We start from the raw sequence: 12693 nt of genomic DNA on the forward strand, positions 1-12693 counted from the left end.
TCTGTCCTCATCTACATCCATAGACATTAATATGGCGGAAAGTATGTGCCCCCCACATCCACCTCCAGGGGGCTTCTCTGTCCTCATCTACATCCATAGACATTAATATGGAGGAAAGTATGTGCCCCCCACATCCACCTCCGGGGGCTTCTCTGTCGTCATCTACATCCATAGACATTAATATGGAGAAAGTATGTGCCCCCCACATCCACCTCCAGGGGCTTCTCTGTCCTCATCTACATCCATAGACATTAATATGGAGGAAAGTATGTGCCCCCCACATCCACCTCCGGTGGCTTCTCTGTCGTCATCTACATCCATAGACATTAACATGGAGAAAGTATGTGCCCCCCACATCCACCTCCAGGGGCTTCTCTGTCCTCATCTACATCCATAGACATTAATATGGAGAAAGTATGTGCCCCCCACATCCACCTCCAGGGGCTTCTCTGTCCTCATCTACATCCATAGACATTAATATGGAGGAAAGTATGTGCCCCCCACATCCACCTCCGGGGGCTTCTCTGTCCTCATCTACATCCATAGACATTAATATGGAGGAAAAGTATGTGCCCCCCACATCCACCTCCGGGGGCTTCTCTGTCCTCATCTACATCCATAGACATTAATATGGGGAAAAGTATGTGTAGCACCCCGAGGACTCGGCTGCTACAGGGGTATTGCACCTCGAACCAGAGGTGTGGTATTCCACTCCCGGGTAAGGATGGAGCGTGGAACAGAGCTCAGTAGGCTGCATACACTACACTCACCCCATTTCCGGGGGACAGACCAACGGTACTCCCACCAGATAGATGTGCAGGTACGACAGCTTCTGTCCCTGGCTGGAGTGGGGAGGGGGGAGGAACATCCCAGTGGTGTAGGAGCAGAGAGGGGAGGGACTCTGGGCATAGGTACGAGCCCATTGGGTGCTAGTTACCTGGGCTCGGGTGTCAGAAGGGAGTATAAAAGGTGGGCACCATCTTAGATCAGGGTCCAGTCCGGGTCAGTCTAGAGAGGAGCTCAGCCAGAGAGGGCTGACAGGGAGCTGTGTCTCAGTCTGGGCCCAGCTCCAGAGTCAGGCCTGGAGTGGAGGCCTGAAGCAGAGAGACAGAGGAAGGAGAAAGAACAGAAACGCCAGGAGAGGCCCAGAGACGCAAGAGAAGAGGGAACCCTGAGATCCCACGAGCTAACGGGTGAAGGGTTGGCAGAACAGGGTACCGAATCCCAAACTGGTGGAGGCCAAATATCCTCAGCCAGGAACCGGAGGTCGTGGACAAGTTTTGGCGCGACCCCTTGCCATATCCACCAGGAAGGCAAACCACGTATAGGGTCAGGGAAGCCGGGAAAGGTTTCACCACCAGAAGGCCCGAGGGAGCCGGACAAAGGTGGATCCCTGGTGGGGACGGCCAGTAGAAAGGAAGAGAGGGGAGCTCAGGACCACGCTCTAGAACTGCCTGGGAGTTGGCCGAGTCCCGCACCTGGTGGACGCAGCACGGCTCGGGTGGTCCTAGCTGTACACAAGGGACCTGATAAAGAACTGAACTGTGAGTAAAGCTGTGAAAACTGCAATTGCACGTCTCTGAGCTTCCTTGTCACACCACCACTACCACTATCATCTATTCCTGCTTCATCAGCTGCCCTGAGGCTATACCCCTCCCGTTGGGGGTTATACCATCCACGCTGCACATCCGTACCACCGGCCTCAGCGGACTGCCCTGCAGCGGCGGCTTCATAGCCGCATTCAACGGGTGGCGTAGTCGGACACTAGTACCATCATATCAATAACGCCACTTAGTTTGACCACCCTGGGCGCGGACCGGGTCACCGCCACGAGGACTACTATCCCCAACAGATCCGGCTCCGGGTATTCCCCCGCATGCGCAACGCTGCACAACATGGCCCAGGGGGCGCGTCAACTTTGGCGTAGTCGGCAGGATTACGTGCCCGCAACCACTGGGTACTGCGTGCCTGAAGAAAAGTTCACATTTACCGCAAAAAGGAGTCTCCCGCCAATTCCAGAGGGTTCCCGCCATCGGACGCCATCTGGGGTCGTTTCCCGCCGTTTGCCCGCCATCTGCAGTCTTTGCCCGCCATCTTCGAAGTTTCCCGCCATCGGGAGACGATTCCCGCCATCTGAGACGATTTCCCGCCCTGGCAGAGCAGACGCCATTAAGGGCGTGCCAGAGGGTGGCAAGAGACCACCTCCCATCGTGGGCGCGGTCCCAGAAGGGCGCCAAAAGCGGAGACCGCCCCCACCAGCCGAGACTACCACCATGGAAATGTCCATCAAAGTGGGGGGTCTGCCCCTGAAACTGACTGTCACTAAGTTGCCCCGGGACCACTCCCAAGGGGGGCGGATAGAGAACAAAACGGAGAAGATGGGTGCAGCCTGGAGAAGTCTGGACAGATCGCACCCGGGGATGGAAGAAGAGACAAGTGATACCGACCCCGTGGTCCGGGGCCTGCTGCAGGCCGCCACCCCAGAAGGCCTGGTGGAGATCCTGGCACAACTCCCCAGAGATCGGGAGCGTGCACAGACCGCGCTGGAGGCCTTGGCCCGGAAGATGGCCCGAGTACAGCAAGAAGCACTGGCCGAATGGAGAAGGGAGATGGCCCAGGAGGCTGGAACCCGCCAGCAGAGGACGCCACCCGCAACGTGGAGCATGTCTGCCCCTGAGGATGGTGCAGGAGGGACGAAGGTCGGAGACGACGCCGCGGAGGGAGCTGCAAGGAAGGAAGCAGGTAATGGGGACGTCATCACCCCGTGCCCAGTAGCCGTAAGCCTGCCCCAGCTCCCCGTCGCAGAGCCCGAAGTCCCACTCACCGCGCCCGTTGCCGCACCGCCACCGCTCCCAACTAGGCCTCAAGCGGCAGGAGCCGCGGTCACGCCCTCTGTTACGCCATGCCCCTTGACTCTGAGCGCGGCAAAACAGGAAGTGCCACCGGTCTGGTCGCAAGGCCGAGTACCCCCGGGCGCCGCGGTCTCCACAGCGCCCTCTACCTCCACTGTGCCACCGGTCTGGTCGCAAGGCCGAGTACCCCCGGGCGCCGCGGTCTCCACAGCGCCCTCTACCTCCACTGTGCCGCCCGCCTGGTCGCAAGGCCTGGTGCATCCGGGCGCCACTGCCCCCACAGCGCCCTCCTCCCCAAAGGTGCCATACCTGGACCCAAAGAGGATGCCTCCGGCCTGGACGCAAGGCCGGGTACCTCCGGGCGCCGCTGCCCCCACAGCGCCCTCGACCTCCACAGTGCTGCCCCTGGGCGAAGATCTCTTTGCGCAGCATACTAGCCCGGACGGGCTGCCCTTCGTGTGGCCACCGGAGTACATCAACCCCCGACTCCGGAGGGAACGGCCCCTGTGTGAGCCTCTGATCCCGGCATCGGCACCCGCCAAAATTGTCCCGCTCCCGTTGGAAGATGCCCAATTCGCATGGGATCCCACCGGTGAGGACCTCATGGGATTCACCAAGGAGACCCGGGCGGCCGCAGCCCGGCGGGAGGAGTGCTGCCGTCAACAGCTAGAGGTCTTTGGGAGAGAACGGCGAGAGAGGCGAATCCGCGAGGAACAGCTGCAGGCCCGGTGCGCGGAACAGAAACGCCGGGCCCGACGAAACCCCCGTACGGCCCACGGCCCCCGCACCACCGGGACCGTAATAAAGTTTCAACTGGAGAACGGCTGGGGCTTTATCCGGGATCACCGAACCCCCGGCGACGTCTTTGTCACCCGCAGGGATGTCGAGAGCCACCTGCCGGAGGGACACCGCGGACGTGACCTCTACCCGGGTGATGTGGTCGCCTTCACCCGGCATCAGCGTGCCAAAGGACCGTACGCCCTTCACGTACACCGGCTGACTGAGGAAGAGATACAGTATGAGGAAAGCCAAGAGGACCCGGACGGGTCTGAAGACTACCCTCAGGAAGGAGCACGAAGAGGACACCATTATTAGAGAGTGGTAAAGAAGGACTGTATATAGTTACCCGTCGGGGTACAAGAACTGTCGTAAAATTGGTGTTTGTGTGAACTGTTACCAGTGTGCCCTTAATCCCTTACCAGGCTGAGGACTGTGAGCAGCCATTCCCCTATCCCCACTGGCCGAGGACTGAGAGCGGCCACCCTGTAAATAGTTGCGCTTCCTAAGGCGCCCCCTACTGGTTTTATAGAAGAACTGCGTTTCTACTTTAGAACTAGAGACTGTTGCACTTTACCTGGTCACAAGTTGCACTGTGGCCAGAGATCAAGAACGTGTTGGTCAAGAATGTTTTATATGACAAAGTTTTATATGATGCTAAAAGAGTTAATGGTATTTTATAAGTATGTGAAGAAAGTCTGATAATGTTTCCGTAATGTTTTATACCTGTAACGTTAAGAGAAAGAAGAAAAGAGTACCTCCCATAAAGGGATGAGTTGTTGGTTAACGTCTTATATGTGAGTGCACTTTAAAATTTTTGTATGTCTAATTGTTTTGCTCTATTCCAGCCCGAGGACGTGCTGTGATTTACCAGGGGGGAATGTAGCACCCCGAGGACTCGGCTGCTACAGGGGTATTGCACCTCGAACCAGAGGTGTGGTATTCCACTCCCGGGTAAGGATGGAGCGTGGAACAGAGCTCAGTAGGCTGCATACACTACACTCACCCCATTTCCGGGGGACAGACCAACGGTACTCCCACCAGATAGATGTGCAGGTACGACAGCTTCTGTCCCTGGCTGGAGTGGGGAGGGGGGAGGAACATCCCAGTGGTGTAGGAGCAGAGAGGGGAGGGACTCTGGGCATAGGTACGAGCCCATTGGGTGCTAGTCACCTGGGCTCGGGTGTCAGAAGGGAGTATAAAAGGTGGGCACCATCTTAGATCAGGGTCCAGTCCGGGTCAGTCTAGAGAGGAGCTCAGCCAGAGGCTGACAGGGAGCTGTGGCTCAGTCTGGGCCCAGCTCCAGAGTCAGGCCTGGAGTGGAGGCCTGAAGCAGAGAGACAGAGGAAGGAGAAAGAACAGAAACGCCAGGAGAGGCCCAGAGACGCAAGAGAAGAGGGAACCCTGAGATCCCACGAGCTAACGGGTGAAGGGTTGGCAGAACAGGGTACCGGATCCCAAACTGGTGGAGGCCAAATATCCTCAGCCAGGAACCGGAGGTCGTGGACAAGTTTTGGCGCGACCCCTTGCCATATCCACCAGGAAGGCAAACCACGTATAGGGTCAGGGAAGCCGGGAAAGGTTTCACCACCAGAAGGCCCGAGGGAGCCGGACAAAGGTGGATCCCTGGTGGGGACGGCCAGTAGAAAGGAAGAGAGGGGAGCTCAGGACCACGCTCTGGAACTGCCTGGGAGTTGGCCGAGTCCCGCACCTGGTGGACGCAGCACGGCTCGGGTGGTCCTAGCTGTACACAAGGGACCTGATAAAGAACTGAACTGTGAGTAAAGCTGTGAAAACTGCAATTGCACGTCTCTGAGCTTCCTTGTCACACCACCACTACCACTATCATCTATTCCTGCTTCATCAGCTGCCCTGAGGCTATACCCCTCCCGTTGGGGGTTATACCATCCACGCTGCACATCCGTACCACCGGCCTCAGCGGACTGCCCTGCAGCGGCGGCTTCATAGCCGCATTCAACAGGTGGCGTAGTCGGACACTAATACCATCATATCAATACCGCCACTTAGTTTGACCACCCTGGGCGCGGACCGGGTCACCGCCACGAGGACTACTATCCCCAACAGATCCGGCTCCGGGTATTCCCCCGCATGCGCAACGCTGCACAACATGGCCCAGGGGGCGCGTCATATGTGCCCCCCACATCCACCTCCAGGGGCTTCTCTGTCCTCATCTACATCCATAGACATTAATATGGAGAAAGTATGTGCCCCCCACATCCACCTCCAGGGGCTTCTCTGTCCTCATCTACATCCATAGACATTAATATGGAGGAAAGTATGTGCCCCCCACATCTACCTCCAGGGGCTTCTCTGTACTCATCTACATCCATAGACATTAATATGGAGGAAAGTATGTGCCCCCCACATCCACCTCCGAGGGCTTCTCTGTCCTCATCTACATCCATAGGCATTAATATGGAGAAAGTATGTGCCCCCCACATCCACCTGCAGGGGCTTCTCTGTCCTCATCTACATCCATAGACATTAATATGGAGAAAGTATGTGCCCCCCACATCCACCTCCAGGGGCTTCTCTGTCGTCATCTACATCCATAGACATTAATATGGAGAAAAGTATGTGCCCCCCACATCCACCTCCAGGGGCTTCTCTGTCCTCATCTACATCTATAGACATTAATATGGGGAAAAGTATGTGCCCCCCACATCCACCTCCAGGGACTTCTCTGTCCTCATCTACATCTATAGACATTAAAATGGAGGAAAGTATGTGCCCCCCACATCCACCTCCGGGGGCTTCTCTGTCCTCATCTACATCCATAGACATTAATATGGAGAAAGTATGTGCCCCCCACATCCACCTCCAGGGGCTTCTCTATCCTCCATCTACATCCATAGACATTAATATGGAGGAAAGTATGTGCCCCCCACATCCACCTCAGGGGGCTTCTCTGTCCTCATCTACATCCATAGACATTAATATGGGGAAAAGTATGTGCCCCCCACATCCACCTCCAGGGGCTTCTCTGTCCTCATCTACATCCATAGACATTAATATGGAGGAAAGTATGTGCCCCCCACATCCACCTCCAGGGGCTTCTCTGTCCTCATCTACATCCATAGACATTAATATGGAGAAAAGTATGTGCCCCCCACATCCACCTCCGGGGGCTTCTCTGTCCTCATCTACATCCATAGACATTAATATGGAGGAAAGTATGTGCCCCCCACATCCACCTCCAGGGGCTTCTCTGTCCTCATCTACATCCATAGACATTAATATGGAGGAAAGCATGTGCCCCCCACATCCACCTCCAGGGGCTTCTCTGTCCTCCATCTACATCCATAGACATTAATATGGAGAAAGTATGTGCCCCCCACATCCACCTCCAGGGGCTTCTCTGTCCTCATCTACATCCATAGACATTAATATGGAGAAAAGTATGTGCCCCCCACATCCACCTCCGGGGGCTTCTCTGTCCTCATCTACATCCATAGACATTAATATGGAGGAAAGTATGTGCCCCCCACATCCACCTCCAGGGGCTTCTCTGTCCTCATCTACATCCATAGACATTAATATGGAGGAAAGCATGTGCCCCCCACATCCACCTCCAGGGGCTTCTCTGTCCTCCATCTACATCCATAGACATTAATATGGAGAAAGTATGTGCCCCCCACATCCACCTCCGGGGGCTTCTCTGTCCTCATCTACATCCATAGACATTAATATGGAGGAAAGTATGTGCCCCCCACATCCACCTCCAGGGGCTTCTCTGTCCTCCATCTACATCCATAGACATTAATATGAAGAAAGTATGTGCCCCCCACATCCACCTCCGGGGGCTTCTCTGTCCTCATCTACATCCATAGACATTAATATGGAGGAAAGTATGTGCCCCCCACATCCACCTCCAGGGGCTTCTCTCTCCTCATCTACATCCATAGACATTAATATGGAGGAAAGTATGTGCCCCCCACATCCACCTCCGGGGGCTTCTCTGTCCTCATCTACATCCATAGACATTAATATGGAGGAAAGTATGTGCCCCCCACATCCACCTCCAGGGGCTTCTCTCTCCTCATCTACATCCATAGACATTAATATGGAGGAAAGTATGTGCCCCCACATCCACCTCCATGGGCTTCTCTGTCCTCATCTACATCTATAGACATTAATATGGGGAAAAGTATTTGCCCCCCACATCCACCTCCAGGGGCTTCTCTCTCCTCATCTACATCCATAGACATTAATATGGAGGAAAGTATGTGCCCCCATATCCACCTCCGGGGGCTTCTCTGTCCTCATCTACATCCATAGACATTAATATGGAGAAAAGTATGTGCCCCCCACATCCACCTCCAGGGGCTTCTCTGTCCTCATCTACATCTATAGACATTAATATGGGGAAAAGTATTTGCCCCCCATATCCACCTCCAGGGGCTTCTCTGTCCTCATCTACATCTATAGACATTAATATGGAGGAAAGTATGTGCCCCCCACATCCACCTCCAGGGGCTTCTCTGTTCTCATCTACATCTATAGACATTAATATGGAGGAAAGTATGTGCCCCCCACATCCACCTCCGGGGGCTTCTCTGTCCTCATCTATATCCATAGACATTAATATGGAGGAAAGTATGTGCCCCCCACATCCACCTCCGAGGGCTTCTCTGTCCTCATCTACATCCATAGACATTAATATGGAGGAAAGTATGTGCCCCCCACATCCACCTCCAGGGGCTTCTCTGTCCTCATCTACATCCATAGACATTAATATGGAGAAAGTATGTGCCCCCCACATCCACCTCCAGGGGCTTCTCTATCCTCCATCTACATCCATAGACATTAATATGGAGGAAAGTATGTGCCCCCCACATCCACCTCAGGGGGCTTCTCTGTCCTCATCTACATCCATAGACATTAATATGGAGAAAGTATGTGCCCCCCACATCCACCTCCAGGGGCTTCTCTATCCTCCATCTACATCCATAGACATTAATATGGAGGAAAGTATGTGCCCCCCACATCCACCTCAGGGGGCTTCTCTGTCCTCATCTACATCCATAGACATTAATATGGGGAAAAGTATGTGCCCCCCACATCCACCTCCAGGGGCTTCTCTGTCCTCATCTACATCCATAGACATTAATATGGAGGAAAGTATGTGCCCCCCACATCCACCTCCAGGGGCTTCTCTGTCCTCATCTACATCCATAGACATTAATATGGAGAAAAGTATGTGCCCCCCACATCCACCTCCGGGGGCTTCTCTGTCCTCATCTACATCCATAGACATTAATATGGAGGAAAGTATGTGCCCCCCACATCCACCTCCAGGGGCTTCTCTGTCCTCATCTACATCCATAGACATTAATATGGAGGAAAGCATGTGCCCCCCACATCCACCTCCAGGGGCTTCTCTGTCCTCCATCTACATCCATAGACATTAATATGGAGAAAGTATGTGCCCCCCACATCCACCTCCAGGGGCTTCTCTGTCCTCATCTACATCCATAGACATTAATATGGAGAAAAGTATGTGCCCCCCACATCCACCTCCGGGGGCTTCTCTGTCCTCATCTACATCCATAGACATTAATATGGAGGAAAGCATGTGCCCCCCACATCCACCTCCAGGGGCTTCTCTGTCCTCCATCTACATCCATAGACATTAATATGGAGAAAGTATGTGCCCCCCACATCCACCTCCGGGGGCTTCTCTGTCCTCATCTACATCCATAGACATTAATATGGAGGAAAGTATGTGCCCCCCACATCCACCTCCAGGGGCTTCTCTGTCCTCCATCTACATCCATAGACATTAATATGGAGAAAGTATGTGCCCCCCACATCCACCTCCGGGGGCTTCTCTGTCCTCATCTACATCCATAGACATTAATATGGAGGAAAGTATGTGCCCCCCACATCCACCTCCAGGGGCTTCTCTCTCCTCATCTACATCCATAGACATTAATATGGAGGAAAGTATGTGCCCCCACATCCACCTCCAGGGGCTTCTCTGTCCTCATCTACATCTATAGACATTAATATGGGGAAAAGTATTTGCCCCCCACATCCACCTCCAGGGGCTTCTCTCTCCTCATCTACATCCATAGACATTAATATGGAGGAAAGTATGTGCCCCCATATCCACCTCCGGGGGCTTCTCTGTCCTCATCTACATCCATAGACATTAATATGGAGAAAAGTATGTGCCCCCCACATCCACCTCCAGGGGCTTCTCTGTCCTCATCTACATCTATAGACATTAATATGGGGAAAAGTATTTGCCCCCCATATCCACCTCCAGGGGCTTCTCTGTCCTCATCTACATCTATAGACATTAATATGGAGGAAAGTATGTGCCCCCCACATCCACCTCCAGGGGCTTCTCTGTTCTCATCTACATCTATAGACATTAATATGGAGGAAAGTATGTGCCCCCCACATCCACCTCCGGGGGCTTCTCTGTCCTCATCTATATCCATAGACATTAATATGGAGGAAAGTATGTGCCCCCCACATCCACCTCCGAGGGCTTCTCTGTCCTCATCTACATCCATAGACATTAATATGGAGGAAAGTATGTGCCCCCCACATCCACCTCCGAGGGCTTCTCTGTCCTCATCTATATCCATAGACATTAATATGGAGGAAAGTATGTGCCCCCCACATCCACCTCCGGGGGCTTCTCTGTCCTCATCTACATCCATAGACATTAATATGGGGAAAAGTATGTGCCCCCCACATCCACCTCCAGGGGCTTCTCTGTCCTCATCTACATCTATAGACATTAATATGGAGGAAAGTATGTGCCCCCCACATCCACCTCCGGGGGCTTCTCTGTCCTCATCTACATCCATAGACATTAATATGGGGAAAAGTATGTGCCCCCCACATCCACCTCCAGGGGCTTCTCTGTCCTCATCTACATCTATAGACATTAATATGGAGAAAAGTATGTGCCCCCCACATTCACCTCCGGGGGCTTCTCTGTCTTCATCTACATCCATAGACATTAATATGGGAAAAGTATGTGCCCCCCACATCCACCTCCGGGGGCTTCTCTGTCCTCATCTACATCCATAGACATTAATATGGAGAAAAGTATGTGCCCCCCACATCCACCTCCAGGGGCTTCTCTGTCCTCATCTACATCCATAGACATTAATATGGAGAAAAGTATGTGCCCCCCACATCCACCTCCAGGGGCTTCTCTGTCCTCTTCTACATCCATAGACATTAATATAGAGAAAGTATGTGCCCCCCACATCCATGTCCAGGGGCTTCTCTGTTCTCCAACTACATCCATAGACATTAATTTGGAGGAAAGTATGTGCCCCCCACATCCACCTCAGGGGGCTTCTCTGTCCTCATCTACATCCATAGACATTAATATGGGGAAAAGTATGTGCCCCCCACATCCACCTCCAGGGGCTTCTCTGTCCTCATCTACATCCATAGACATTAATATGGAGAAAAGTATGTGCCCCCCACATCCACCTCCGGGGGCTTCTCTGTCTTCATCTACATCCATAGACATTAATATGGAGAAAGTATGTGCCCCCCACATCCACCTCCAGGGGCTTCTCTGTCCTCTTCTACATCTATAGACATTAATATAGAGGAAAGTATGTGCCCCCCACATCCACCGCCAGGGGCTTCTCTGTCCTCACCTACATCCATAGACATTAATATGGAGGAAAGTATGTGCCCCCCACATCCACCTCCGGGGGCTTCTCTGTCCTCATCTACATCCATAGACATTAATATGGGGAAAAGTATGTGCCCCCCACATCCACCTCCAGGGGCTTCTCTGTCCTCATCTACATCCATAGACATTAATATGGAGAAAAGTATGTGCCCCCCACATCCACCTCCAGGGGCTTCTCTGTCCTCATCTACATCCATAGACATTAATATGGAGGAAAAGTATGTGCCCCCCACATCCACCTCCAGGGGCTTCTCTGTCCTCATCTACATCCATAGACATTAATATGGAGGAAAGTATGTGCCCCCCACATCCACCTTCGGGGGCTTCTCTGTCGTCATCTACATCCATAGACATTAATATGGGGAAAAGTATGTTCCCCCCACATCCACCTCTGGGGGCTTCTCTGTCCTCCATCCATAGACATTAATATGGAGAAAAGTATGTGCCCCCCACATCCACCTCCGGGGGCTTCTCTGTCCTCATCTACATCCATAGACATTAATATGGAGAAAAGTATGTGCCCCCCACATCCACCTCCGGGGGCTTCTCTGTCTTCATCTACATCCATAGACATTAATATGGAGGAAAGTATGTGCCCCCCACATCCACCTCCGGGGGCTTCTCTGTCTTCATCTACATCCATAGACATTAATATGGAGAAAGTATATGCCCCCCACATCCACCTCCAGGGGCTTCTCTGTCCTCTTCTACATCTATAGACATTAATATAGAGGAAAGTATGTGCCCCCCACATCCACCTCCGGGGGCTTCTCTGTCTTCATCTACATCCATAGACATTAATATGGAGAAAAGTATGTGCCCCCCACATCCACCTCCGGGGGCTTCTCTGTCTTCATCTACATCCATAGACATTAATATGGAGAAAGTATGTGCCCCCCACATCCACCTCCAGGGGCTTCTCTGTCCTCTTCTACATCTATAGACATTAATATAGAGGAAAGTATGTGCCCCCCACATCCACCGCCAGGGGCTTCTCTGTCCTCACCTACATCCATAGACATTAATATGGAGGAAAGTATGTGCCCCCCACATCCACCTCCGGGGGCTTCTCTGTCCTCATCTACATCCATAGACATTAATATGGAGAAAAGTATGTGCCCCCCACTTCCACCTCCAGGGGCTTCTCTGTCCTCATCTACATCCATAGACATTAATATGGAGGAAAGTATGTGCCCCCCACATCCACCTCCAGGGGCTTCTCTGTCCTCATCTACATCCATAGACATTAATATGGAGGAAAGTATGTGCCCCCCACATCCACCTTCGGGGGCTTCTCTGTCGTCATCTACATCCATAGACATTAATATGGGGAAAAGTATGTGCCCCCCACCTCTGGGGGCTTCTCTG

Source organism: Phyllobates terribilis, unplaced genomic scaffold (assembly GCF_046119375.1).
Source record: "Phyllobates terribilis strain yellow unplaced genomic scaffold, ASM4611937v1 Scaffold_3__8_contigs__length_932513732, whole genome shotgun sequence".
NCBI classification, from domain to species: domain Eukaryota; kingdom Metazoa; phylum Chordata; class Amphibia; order Anura; family Dendrobatidae; genus Phyllobates; species Phyllobates terribilis.